Here is a 14,433-nt window from a genome sequence, read left to right as displayed (position 1 = left end):
AGGCAGGTGTCTTGGCGAGAGCCGAGAGCCCGTGGGTGGTTTGGTTGAAGTCCTGTGGATTTCCTCAGACTTCCCCACAGTTCTGTAGTGCTCCAGGTGGCTTTAAATCCCAGCTGCTTCTCCTGAACTGGTCTGGAGGGTCCTCCCCAGTTTTCTTCCCTGTAACCCGCACTGTCTCCCCCCACTTCACACGAGTGTGCTGGAAGTCACCAGGAGAGACGGCTCTCTTAGGTTTGTGATGTGGAAAGCAGTGGCCAGCGCATGGTCAATGCAATTTGATAGCTTTAATGCTACTGTTGTGAATTGTAATGTAAATATCTGATAGGCGACCCCCCAAAGGAGTCTCCACCCACAGATTGAGAGCTATTGCTGGAACACTTACAGACCAACCCCACACCCCATAGAGACAGTCAAGTACACAAGAGTATTCAGACACACATACAAACACACTCATACACAGACACACTCACAATAAACACATACACAGACACTCAGAGACACACACATATAAACACACACAGAGACACACATACAAACACATACACAGACACACAAAAGCACACACACATATAAACACACACACACAGACACACATAAACACACACACACACATACTAAAAAAATCTATTATTTCTTCCAAAAACCACAGCTGCAATCCAGCCACTATGGTCAGAACCTGTGACCACTTCCCAGGGGTCTCAGCTTGACACTCACCAGAGATGCTCCACGTCTGGGATGGGGGCTGGAAACTTAGAGGCTGTGGAAACGAAGCCCCTTCTCTGGAATGATTAGGTTATAGACGATGATCACGCATATTGGACGGCTGGGAAATGCAGCCTCAGGACCAAGGCCCTGGGCAGGTCTGTAGGGCAGATGTGCTGGACTCCACAGCAGAGCACAAACCCATGCTCACTTCCAAGTGAAAGATATTCCAGTTCAGACTCAAGATGCCTTACAGCCACAAATTCGAGCTATGTGTGGAATTTTAAATGTTCTATTAGCCATAGTTAAGAACAAGAGCCACATGAAAATAATTTGAATAGTTGATTTTATGTAACCCAATATACCCCCAATACATCCAGTTCATCATGTTATAAGCCTAATAAAGAGGTGCTTTTCATTCCTTCGGGACTAAATATTTGCAATCTAGTGTCTATTTTATATGTACTGCTGTAGTTTAGCTGGGACCAGCCACAACTAAGAGCCATGTGACCAATGGCTACCACAGTGGACTCTGCTGCTTCAGGGAGACTGGAGAGGAGTGGGAAGAGGACCCCAGATTTAGGGAGACAGATTCATGCAAGAATCCCAGAGCAGAGGACAGTACTTTGGAAGGTAGAGCCAAGAAGAGCCGCACGCTGATGGAGGGTTGCCGGGCAGGGTGGCAAAGGCTGGGTGGGGCTGAAATGCTTGGGTCAGAGGTGTTGGCTGACTGAGCTGGGAAATTTTACCAGAGCTTCATCATGGATGAACCACATGTGCTGTGAGTGTTGTCCCTGGGCTAACACCCTCACATCCACCATCTGAGGTAGCTCCCCAAATGTCCCCATTTCACAGATAAGAAAAAGGATCCTCAAAGAATCAAGACCGTTCACCGGGAGTGACCAGAGATTCTGCTTTCTGTAGGGCTAAGGCTTCCGCTCTGTGACCCATGGCCCTTCTGTCTTCCCAGGTCTTCCAACAGGGCTAGAGAAGTGTGTTCCTGGATTCTCTCTGTTAAGTGACTGTGGGCTGATGGAGAAGGATGTCCCAGAGCCTTTAAACCACACAACTGGACAAGCTGGCCTGTGTCCTGTGTCCTTGGTCCTCATGTCCCTTTAACAGGCCACATGAGGATCCAGCCTGGGGAAGACACATCTTTGAGGGCCATTGCTGTGGGCATTTCTAGTCCAAATCTATACAGCTTATCTGTGTGATCATCCTGGTAAGTTTTTATGGTCAAGTTGACACAGTCTGAGTCACCTGGGCAGAGGGAGCCTCAACAGAAGAATTGCCGCTCTCAGGTTGTGCTGTGGACATGACTGTGAGAAACTGTCTTTATTGGTGATTGGTGTGGAAGGGCACCGTCCACCATGGGCAGCACCATGCATAGGCAGGTGGGTCTGGGCTGCCTAAGACAGTGGGCTGAGCCTGAGAGAGAGTGGGCAGTGTTCTTCCTCGGCTTTTGCTTCAGTTACCTGCCTGAGCACCTGCCCTCTCTTCCTTGGATGACGGACTGTGACCTGGAAGTGAAAGCTGAAATCAGCCTCCTCTAGGCTAATTTTTGTCATGGTGTTTATCACAGCAGCAGAAAGCTCAGGCCCTTGAACTGGGGACAGGATTCTGGATTGTCCCTCTGAGAACCTCTGTCAGAGGCTTGATTAGAAACAATGGATGGAGACGGAAGTCACTCGATACTGGACACTTGCTTGTGGTGTTGCTGTAACTGTCCTGTGGGGAGGACACTTCTGTGTCCCAGGAGTGGGAATATATGCTTATTGTTGGGAACGAGGTGTCAGCATTTTAGTGAAACTGTCCAAATAACACACTGGAAGGGCCCTTGTCCTTTGTTGGTGGCTCCTAATTTACAGTTTAGTGTCTTTAGCTCAACCACTTCTTGCTCTGTCCTGACGTTTCAGTTCCTGCTCTTTGTTCACAGAGTGTATATAACTCCTCTACCTACTTCCTGGGGTGGTCCTTTCCCAGGTGAAGGCCTCCCGACACACAGAGTCACACCATCTTCCCTCATCCCTGCCATCGAGTTCCTGATAATGGCAACTTAAGGAAGAAGGCTTGGCTGCGGCTCAGTCTGAGGAACCGTCCAACATGGTGGGACAATCACGGCGAGAGGACCTTACATTATGTCCACAATCAGCAGGCAGGGAGAGATGAATGCTGGCGTTCGGCTCACATGTTCCTTTATGTTGTCTGGGACCCCAGCCCATGCAATGATGATGCCCACGGTTAATATGGTTCTTTACACCCACGTTAGACAGCCCCTCATACATGGCCCTGGCTGGGCTCCCAGATGATTCCAGATCTTGTCCAATTGATGGCATCAACCATGACGTAAGAGTTGCCGGTTCTTTCCCTGTTAATCTCTTTTGCCAGGTAATTCCTAGGCCCGTCTACAAACCCAGGAAAGGAAGAAGGTCTTTCCTCTCCTACACATTTAACAAAGCAGTTCCAACACTCAGTTATGAGGCTACATAATTATGCTATTCCTGAATTTATTGTGGGATCTATAAAAACCACACTTTATGGTGTCTGCTCTATGGTGCCCTGTGGGCAGGGTGGAGGGTGATCTTGGGACACCAGGCCAGAGACACAATGGTTTGAAAGTTCCTGTTCTTTCGAAAGCTGGTCAGAATTCTTAGGCTGCTTTTACCATGCCAGCAGAAGCAATGTCCAATACTGGTGTCCAAAGCTTTCTAAAAGCCTAGGTCTGCACTGAGGGTCCCCATCGGCTCGGCCTCTCCTGCCACACAAGGCCACTGTACCCCTGGGTCCAGAGCTCTAGCAAGAATTGTGCACTAGTGTGTCACTTCAGTAGCGGCCAGTCCCTGGGGAGCAGCACAAACACCCTGGACAAACACTTGGCCCAAAGGGATTAACGACAGAAGAATTGCTACATACGTCCTGCAGCCTGGGAATGAGCATCAGAACACGCATGGACAAGGGAAGATTCTGTGTGCTGTCAAACCTTCTGAACTGCAATCTGTGTGCCTGCACCCTCCTTTTAAAAGACATATGCACTGGCCAGTGAAGTCCCAGGAGAAAAATTAGAAGCAAAGTAAAATAGGGCAATGTAGAAGAAGAGATAACGGTGTTTTGCTGGAGTTTGTTTTGTTTTGTTTTGAGACAGCCCTGGCTGTCCTGGAACTACATCCGTAGACCAGACTAACCTCAGACTCACAAAGATCTACCTGTCTCTCTCTTCCAAGTACAGAAACTAAAGGTGTGGCTCTCCATGCCTGGCCTTAATGTGTAGCCCAGGCTGGCCTCAAGCTGAGGCTTACTCTGTCTCCATTTCTTCAACATATCCTACAGTGTGGACCACCACAACCAGCTTGCTGGGTTTAGAAGGGAAGAGGGCCTGGTGGTGGCGGCACATGCCTTTAATCCCAGAAAAAGTCTCAAGAAGAGGATCATGGGAAGAGAAAACCAAAGGAGAGAAGACTTGGTCTATGGGAAGAGAACTTCTAGAACTATCTTCGGGGCATCAGGATCTTTAGGCCTTGGAAACCAGCCCTCTTCCAGTGAGAGCTGGGAAGCAGGCCCTCCTGTCCACCCTGAATGTCCCTTTGCAGTCACAGCCCCACCCAGAAGCAGGGGACAACTTCATGTAGAAAGGGGGAACCCGATTCATTCAGTTTGGGGACAATGGAACCCAGAGGCTGAGTCGGGAGGGCCAAGGTTACCCTAAGTAAGAATGCCGAAGGAGGAGTGGGAGGCCTGTGTGGCCTCAGTGTTGACAGCAGGGTGGCTGGAGAGACAATGCACACTGACAGAATTTACCTCCATAAGATGCCATCAGGCCCAGCACTGGCTAGACACACACACACACACACACACACACACACACACACACACACACACACACACACGTTCACTATTAAAAGGGGCCTGGTGGGCTTGGTGAGTAAATATTCCATGTTTGAGACTTATGAATACAAGAGTGTTCACTGTTTTCCTGTAATTCAGATTTAGCTGGTGTTCTGTGTTATTTGACGACTTCACACTGAGTCATCACAACACCCTAATAGCTAAAATCGTCACCCCATTCCTAGATGAAAACTCTGGGCTTCAGAGATGTTAAGTCACTCTTGTAAGACCACACAGCAAGCAGCCAAGCTTTGCATGCTGGGCAAGGACCCTTCCTCTAGGTTGTATCTCAGCCCTGTTCTTTCATGAACCACAGTAGGTTCGAGACACAGTAGTGTATTCCCAATCCACTACACCACCAAGCACACTGGCCACATACCTCATGCTCCCCTACAAACCAACTCTGGGGGCTTCCCCCTGCGTCACAGATGCAGACACTGTCATGAAGCGTCAGTCAACTCCGTGAGCATTCGGTAGCACCCGAGGCGGCTCTCTGAAACTGTGGATCTAGCATTAGACTCCAGAGCTCTTGCGCTCCACCTCACCACCTCTCTAAGGGAGTGGCCAGGGCCAGGGAGGGTGGGCAGGGGGGCAAGGAGTCCATGTTAATCTTCATTCAACCTGATTGGATTTAGAATTACCTAGAGATACACCTGTGGGCATGTCCATGAGGATGTCTCCAGAGAAGTTTAGCTGAAGTGGGAAGATCTACCTTGAATATTTGTGGCTCTATCCTATGAGCTCTGGTCCCAGACTGGGTCAAAAGGAGGGAGAGCTGATGACCAGTGTTCATGTCTCTCGGGTTCCACTGTGGATATGAGGCAACCAGCGGCCCCAGACTCCCGTCACCTTCAAACTGTGAGCCAAACAAACCTCCTCCTCCTCCTCCTCCTCCTGCTCCTCCTCCTTATTCTTCTTTTCAAGACATGGTTTCTCTGTGTAATAGCCCTGGCTGTCCTGGAACTTACTTTGTAGACCAGACTCAAACCTCCTTTCTTAAGTCTTTGTCACATATTTACTTGGCCACACGATGAGAAAGGTAACTAACACAGCAGAGGTTTTATGTCAGCAGGTTGCTGCTTGACCAGGGGACTGTGGAGAAACCTCACCATGAGGAGACAGAACACAGAACTGTCAGTATCATGAGATTGTCCTTGATAAGTAAGAGGGAGATGGGGGAGGGCTGCTGAGGCTTCCTCATGCTCAGAACCTTCTCGAATGATGTACAAGTCGTCTCAGTTGACACAGAGGGAAGAAACGTAATAGTTTTGTTTCAGAAAAGCGATTATCAGATAACTAAGGTCCCCCTGTGCGCAGGCTAAAATGAGACGCAAACAGACATTCTGTCTCAGGCAGGGGTCAGCACAGTGTGGCCTGAGGTCAACTCTGCCACTGTGCTTGTGAAGGAAGCCTTGTGTGGGCACAGCCAGTCCACTGCTGAGGCACCGGGCAGAGGTTGCACCCAGCTCAGCCCAGCTCCTCACCAGCTCTTTTGGCTGTGTGAATGTTTTCCGTGTTTGCTTGTTCTTCTTCAGGGAGGAAAATCAGCCCCCGATGGTAAAGCTTTTCACTTCCACAACTTGTTAACGGATATCTTGGTTTCTTTGTTCTTACGATAAAATGCTCAGACGAAGGCAGCTTATGGTCCATCATGGCTGGGAAGTCAAGGCCACAGGGAGCTGGAAGCTCAGTCGGCACCAGCCAGGAGAGCGGTGAGTACACACTACGGCTCAGCCCCCTTTGTGTGTTTATCAGTCCAGGATACCAGCCCGGGAATGGGTCACTCAGAGACAGCGTGTCTTCCCACCTCAGTGAACACGACCAGGCAATCCTCCCAGTCATGCCCAGAGGCCCGTCTCCCAGGAGACTCCAGATTCTGTCAAGTTGATGATCAACACTAACCGTCACACTTGTCATCCAGCCTTTTCTGGAGGTGGGAGGGGGCAGCCAGGTGGATGTAGCCGTGGAGACCCTGTCCGGTCTCTTCCCCTGGTTTCTTCTGGATTGCTCAGGCCTCTGCTCCCAACCCCATGAGCTGTGGAGAAGGCACAGGTGCCAGGAGAACTCTCCCCAAGCATGTCTTGAGGACTTGGACTGCTGGTGTTTATGGTTTCGTGGGATGGCATTTGGGGGATCACAAGCTGGCAGGGCTTTTCTTTGACCCGACGCCTGCTTACAGCAAAGTTTCTTTAGATAAGTCGGATTCTCTGCTGTGGTGTTCGATCCCTGTTGCTGTGCTAAGAGATGACCACGCCACACTTCGTGGCTTACACGAGTACAGGAATGTGCTCTTTTTAAGCACTGGAATTTATTATCTTCCTGTGGAGATCAGAAGTAGAGCAGCAGCCTCAAGGAAAAGTAAGAGGGGTAGATCAGGCGGGCCCTCCACCGGAGACTCTGGGGACCCTGCCCTCGCCACCGGAGATTCTGGGAGCCCTGCCCTCTCCACCGGAGACTCTGGGGGCCCTGCCCTCTCCACCGGAGACTCTGGGGGCCCTGCCCTCTCCACCGGAGACTCTGGGGGCCCTGCCCTCTCCACCGGAGACTCTGGGGGGCCTGCCCTCTCCACCGGAGACTCTGGGGGGCCTGCCCTCTCCACTGGAGGCTCTGGGGGCCTGCCCTCGCCACCGGAGACTCTGGGGGGCCTGCCCTCTCCACCGGAGACTCTGGGGGGCCTGCTGTCTCCTGGCTTTTGGGGGTATGTGTGCAGTCCTTGGCTTGTGGCCTGTTCTTCCGTGTTCAAAGCCAATGTGACAACTATGGAGTGGTTTCCCTCCATTCTCTCCTCTCCCTCTCATCTCTTCTTTCCTCTCCTCCCCCTTCCTCCCCTCCCCTTGTCTCTTGCCCTCCAATCCCTTTCATAAGGGGCTTATAATATCATTGAATGCACCAGATAGTCCAGGACAACTGCTCCATCTCAAGCCCCCTGTTCCTTGAGACAGTGGGCCTGGGACATCTGGAAGCAATGAGGAGATGAAGCCTGTGTGAAACGCAGGCGGCACAGGCCTTGTAGGGAGACACGTGGGACAGACACGTGAAGATGTGGCCAGAGAGAGCCGGGGGTTTGCCCATGTCTCAGTGCTGGAGGACAAAGCAGCCCCCAGAACTCCCCATGTGTGCAGACCCGGGACAAACCTGCTGAGCCCTCTGAACGGCATGCCTTTGCATGTAAGGTGGGGTGATCGCTGCAACCACATACTCAGCACCCCATGTTTAGGTTCAGTTCACCAGAAAGGCAGGCAGGCAGACAGACAGACTGTTCTGGCCTAGAGATTCATACACTAGAGTGGACAGACAATAGATCAGAGAGTGATTGGGAGCCACGCTGGACACCATGCAAGGATCTGTGTGGAGAGAGACAGAACTGAGACCCTGGGGAAGGAGAGCCTGAGGAGGGACCTGGGACGAGTGGAGGAGGGAAGGAAGAGGCGGTGGTCACAAGCCAGGATACCAGCCCAACTGATCCCTCGTGAGTTCTTAGAGTAAAGCACCCCAGAGCCGGCCAGAGGGGGTGGGTGGTAGTGGTTCTGGAGCAGTGGTACAGTGTGTGTGTGTGTGTGTGTGTGTGTGTGTGTGTGTGTATTTGTATGGTATATATGTGTGTGTGTGTGAGTATGTGTGTATATGTGTGAGTGTGAGTGTGTATTTGTATGGTATATATGTGTGTGTGTGTGTGTCTGTGAGTGTGTGTGTGTATTTGTATGGTATATATGTGTGTGTGTGTGTGTGTGTGTGTGTGAGTATGTGTGAGTATGTGTGTGTGGTGTGAGTGTGTGTGTGTGTGTGTGTGTGTGTGTGTGTGTGCATTAAACTTACAGAGGAGATATCCCTCTTCAGTAAACATGATTCCCTTGGGAAAGGACCAGAGGCTCAGCAGACAAAACTCTGCTCCAGAACCTAGGTCACCAGCAATGGCCTTCCAGAGCTGACGGAGACGAAAGCTGGAAGCCTGATCTGGCTGGACATTTGCTCTATCAACAAACCCAGCCACACCACTCCTTCACACAGCTTCTGCTGTGACACAGTCCATGGCAATGTGGCAGCTGCCACGGAGACAGACGAGGCTGAAGCAGGAGGACATCCCAGTTTGCCTAAGATGCAGAGGTTTCTGGGACACAAGACTTTCATGTTCTGACAAGGAAGGTCTCAGCAAATTAGAATGCCTAAAACCTTCATTACCATATGATTCTTTGCAGAAAAAGTTTGGGGACCTTCCTTTGAAGCCACCCAAGGCAGGCAAGGAGGCAGGAGGTGACTTGGGAAAGATCAAGGCACTGTGTAAGGGAGTAGGGATGGGGAACCACCTGGCTCTTCTGGGGTTGGTGGGATCTGCCAGGACAGGCTAGGTCCGGGGAACTCCTGACAGGAAGGCGGTCTTTGCATCCTGTGTGGCTTGGCTCCAGCTGCCACCCACTCAGGCTGCTGTCACCTTGCATCTGAGCTGCAGCCACGGAGGCGCCCAGCAAGAAGTGAGTTTGGAAACCAGAATGCCCAAATCTGTAAAATTTCACGAAACTTTTAAACAGGAGGTAGACCTCGTCAAAAGCATCCCACAGGGAGGGCTGGGGGCGGCCAGCAAGTGTGCAGATGAGAGTCAGGCATGGCCACTGCCGGGAGCCTGGCCTGCAAGGCAGAGGGCGGGGGTGGGGCTGCCTGCCGCACCAGCCGTGCGAAAAATAAATCCTGAGGTTAATTCTAAGGGAAAAGGTTTGTTTTATTTACTTTTATCCAGAGTAGACTATTTCCAACATAAACCCACCGCCGACCACCACAAAGTGACTGGCATTTTCCCACAGGCCATGAGCTTTGCTCTGAAGACAGATGGAGGGGGTGGGTGTGTGCGGCTCCCTGGGGGAATTTCTGGAAAGGCTGGCTTCAGATGAGGGCCAGGGCAGAGTTGGCAGCTGTGTGGGGCCAGTTTGTAAGTGTGTGTGTGCATGAGTGTGTGTGTGTGTGTGTGTGTGTGTGTGTGTGCAAGTCAGGCCATTCAGTGTAGCCTGGACCAAAACTCCATCAGTCGAGCTCTCTCCACCCTCAGCCTTTTTTGCTTTACTTATTTTGAGACAGAGCCCTGCTAAGTCACCCAGACTGGCCTTCAACTGGATCAGTAGCCCAGGTAGGTCTTGGTTCTCCTGTTTGAACCTCCCAAGGAGCTGGGAGGACAGGCCTCCACCACCAAACCTGAAGACTCTTGACTCTTAAATCCCAGAAGGGAAGGAGGGGAGAGAAGTGTTCTGAGTGCTCCAAAGGTTCTGGAATGAATGGGGGGGGGGGGGGGCGCGGCGCGGCGACTGTAGCTGGGTGCTTGCCAGCACACAGGAGGCTCTGGATTCAGGTCCTAACACTGAGTAAGACTGGGTGATGCAGACCTGTTAATCCTCAGCACTAGGAGGCAGAGGCAGGAGGATCAGGAATTCAAGGTCTTTCTCAAATAGTCATTCTCAGCTCTTTGAGCTGATGGCCAGCCTGGGCTACACAAGACCCTGTCTCAAAAAACAAAACCGAGAGTCAGCTTCCAGCACTTTCAGCAATGCTGTTTCCTGTGGAAAGTAACCGTTCCGTTCCTGCTGTGCGAATGCATCACGAAGCCTTCCTGGCCAGTCTCTCAGCTGCCCCAGCTTACCTGTCACAGCACCTGTGACCTGGCGCTCTTACTGCTGATGGGGCTCTCTCTTCTTCTAGAAGGTTCTGAATGGGACACAATGGTGGCAGACTCGGCTTCAATCAAATGTGTATTTGTCACTTTTCTAGTCATGGCGGTCCAGCAGGGAGCCAGGTGGGACGGTGCCTGGTCCCTGAGCAGTGGACAGGACAGCTGGCTGCAGAAGCTACCGTGGCAGATGACAGCTACGTGGGAATGTGTGCAAAATGCCCGGGACACTGGCCTTGGGCCTTGGGGCAGTGGTCAGCAACTTCAGCCAGCTGCCAAGTCTGGCTGGCCACTGGTTCCCCGAGCACAGTCTATCAGCAGTGGCCACGCCCACTATGTACCACCCTTGCCTAGAGCACATTTTAGAGGACGGTGATGTTCTAGGCAGATGCTGGAAACGGAGATTTCCAGATTTCATATCCCCTAAAGAAGGGACAGTGGAGAGTGGCAAAATAGAGGCGGCTCATTAAAAGAGGAAGAATACCTAAGAATGGAGGTGGGTGAAAGCTGAACAAAGGCTGGCATTCAATACCTCCCTCCACCCCATTCCAAGCTGGACAGCAGGGCATTTGCATAGGAAGCTTCAGGCTTTCTTTCTTCCCTCCCACGGGCTTCTCACATGTGCTAATCTTAAGGCCTCATTCTCCAGCCCCCCGCCGCCCCCCCCCCCCCCCCCCCCCGCCACACTGACACCTTAAAACAAACTTAACCTGTCTCAAATGAGACCCATAGACCAGAACCCTCATGCTGGCAGCGAGGGTCCAGTGATGCTTCCAAAGGAGCCAAAACTTTATATTTATTTCTGGACGACAGCACTCGATGTTCAAGACGGACCACTGTCTCATGGATTGTGTTAGTACTCACTGTATGGGGCTGTTCAAGTCATCAGTCCATCTGACTGGCTGACTGGGGCCCTCTGTTGGGACGTCTGTCCTCTTGGAGGCTCCAGACCTAGCTGGCAGAAGGGACTTGAAAAGTCTCTACACAATGAAAAGGCTGGCAGCTCCTGAGAAGGGGAAGCTGGGAGCTGACCTGGCCTCTAAGTCAAGTGAGAGAGACACTGAGTGGAGCCAGCTAGACTTCCTAGGAGTGCAGAGAAAACGGATCTGGGAACAGTGATCTGCAGGAAGTTCCAAGAAGACTCAACTCAGGATTTGCCAAAGGCTGAGTCCCTCCCCTTCCATGGGGTGAGTAGCTGGGACTATGCCTTTCAGTGAGCTTTTCCCCAGGCTCTCCTGTAGCTGGGAATGGTCCGATTTCTCCAATTGTAAGGGTCAGACCCTAACAAGCCAGGCTGACCACCCACCCCCAAAAAACCACTTAAAGAGACAAGCTGTAAAGAAAAGTGGAGAGGAGATTCTTCCAATGTGGCCTCATTGGGAAGAGGGACAAAGAGGCCCAGTGACACCCCGGATCTGACCTTTAAGGTTCTGACCTGAGGTTTAGGTTGAGAGGACAAGATCTTGTACAGCCAAGCCATCTGGTCTAGGTGTGGTTCTGTCCATCCTTGACCCGTCATTGTCCGGGCTCCAATCTCACCAGCAAGGTGGTCTGACAAGATGCCAGACTGTGTGGGATCTCATTCCAGGAGACAAGCTCCCTCTCTGGCTGGCGCCAGGGTTTAGCCATTCCTTCCAGCCTGGGATTCCCAAGGCCTTGTGTTTCCATGTCTGACAGTCTAAGCAGGTGGCATCTCTGTTTCTTTATGATGTCACTGCTATAGGACCCCGGTTCCAGCACGTCGGAAATTACAGGACAAGCAGGACGGCAGTTTTTGGAAACAGCCTCACTCTCACTTTGGAGTGTAGATATCTAGAGTCACGGGACCTTGACCCTCTCCATCCTGAGGATTAAGACGGGAAGCCTTGGAGGGGGCTTTTGGAATCCTGCCTGGCACACATGGCCACAACCTTTGGAGAAGGGGCTTACCAGGAGCCTGGGCAGATTCTCGGAATCCCACCCACCAGGCCTCAGGTGCCTCCAGCTAGGCTCCACCCCCAAAGCTGACCACATCCCAGGATGCCTTCAGATCATGCTCCATCATCAGAGGAATCCACTGGTGAGGACAACCCATCAAAAGCCCCCTCCAAACTGCCCCCACTGGGGACCAAGACTTCAGTACCATGTGTGAGTTGGGCAGGGGGAGGGGAGCAACTTCCCACTCAAAGTGCCGTGAGACCTGGGTGCATATTCCCAGGACACATTCAGTGCTAAGTCATTGCAATGCTATGCAAGTTTCCATCCTGGATAAAAAAAAAAAATCAATTTTGTACTGAAAGTTTTCATATCGCAACATTCCAAAAGTTGGTATTGCTGTCAACTCAAGTAAACTTCTCACAAAACGCAGCCACATGTATCTGTCACAGAAAAGGCATCCTCGCAGACACCTTGACCACCTTTTCGTCAGTCTGCAGTCGTCTGTCAAAATCCACCGCGCCTTATAAATATGGATAATGCCACTTCTCATATTTTGTGCTAGGAGAGGGTATCAATGCTACAATTAATTAGTCTAATTTGCATCTAAGACTATACATAATTAATTTCTTCGTTAAAAGCTTTCAACATTTCTTTGCGGAAAGTGCAAAAGATCATTGATGAGGTTTGAAGAAGCAATTAGTGATAAAATATGTCAATGCTGGGCTGGGAGACAAGAACGGGATGGCTCCGTGCCACTCAGAGCTGGGGTGATTCTGCCACTCGGAGATGTTTGTGTCTCATCATATGTGTTCTGGCTTGTCATTTTCAGGGAAGAGGCTCTCCTCTAATCCTCCTCCCCCAGCTGTCTGTCCCCATTACGTGGCAACCACAAGATGGCTAATCAGAAACACCTGACAGATGTATCGTTCCCTGCCAGTCTTTGCACCGTTCCGATGGGCAGGATGCTGGAAAAATCTAGGCGACTTTCTCTGTTGCCACTGTGATGAGACTGATTATAAGTAATAATCATGGCCATTTGCTGGGCGCTGGCTAATTCTCAGACCCTGTCAAACCCTTTGTGCGTATCATTTCATGTAACATTTACACAACAATACTCCAAAGACACCATTATTGCAAATTCCAGCTGAGTAGGTTGGATCAGAAATTGACAGTGGCCTGTGTGCCAAAGCCAGCCACAGTATCCATTTAAATACACAGCAGAGCAGGGCGTGGTGGCGCACGCCTTTAATGCCAGCACTCAGGAGGCAGAGGCAGGCAGATCTCAGTGAGTTCGAGGCCAGCTTGGTCTATAGCGAGAGTTCCAAGACAGCCAGAGCTGTTACATAGAGAAACCCTGTCTCAAAAAACCAAATTAAAAAATAAATAAATAAATAAACACAGCAGAGGGGCTGGGGATGTGGCTCAGGTGGAAGAGCATTTGCCCAGCATACATGAAGCCTCAGGTGGGTTTCCAGCAATGCACAAACTGAAGAGGTGGAGAACGGAGGGCCAGGAGTTCAAGGTCACCCTCGTTTATACAGTTACTATTGAAAGATACTTCTCAAGCAGGAGAGTTGCCTTCAATAATGTCACAAGCCTGGGGTGGAGTTGGGGAGTTGGCCAGAGAGGAGGAGATGGTCTGATATAAATCAGGGGCCCCCAACAGTTTCCCCAATTTGGGGACATGTCTCCCATGTTCGTGCTATTTTATGGTTATACATGGCATGCCATTCATAACAAGTGCCAGAATAGAAATTACTATTTGTGTTTTGTTTTTAAGACAAAGTCTCACTTTGTAACCTAGGCTGGCCTTGACTCATGACCCTTCTCCTGTCTCATCCCCCTGAATGTTGGAATTATAGACACTGGCCACACAGAAACTGGAATACAGTGTCTATGTGTCCTGTTGATGCTGCACAGAATGCCACCTTGGGGAGGACATCTTGCAACTGTCACACACTCCTCACCTTCTCCATCAGAAGAGGCCACCGCCACCTGCTTTTTTTTCTACACGGCATCTGGTGTCCGTGCACATGACATTATGTGTATGTATTTTCAGTAGGTGGATGTTAGTGTCTTCCCAAACTCTGCATGCTACTCACTGCCCTTGCAATGGAGTCACAGCTAGGTGCCCACAAGGGCTCTGCCCTTCGGAGCAGACTGGGGCCAGTGGGGTAAGTTCATTAGTGAGGCAGGTTTGGTTCCTCTCCTTCGTTTACCCCCAGCTTGTCCTGACTCCCACCAGGGATTAGGGTGTCACAGCAGGAAAGCTGTCACCACCA

This window comes from Peromyscus maniculatus, chromosome 4, assembly GCF_049852395.1.
Source record: "Peromyscus maniculatus bairdii isolate BWxNUB_F1_BW_parent chromosome 4, HU_Pman_BW_mat_3.1, whole genome shotgun sequence".
Taxonomy (NCBI): Eukaryota; Metazoa; Chordata; class Mammalia; order Rodentia; family Cricetidae; genus Peromyscus; species Peromyscus maniculatus.
This window is presented reverse-complemented; position numbering follows the sequence as displayed.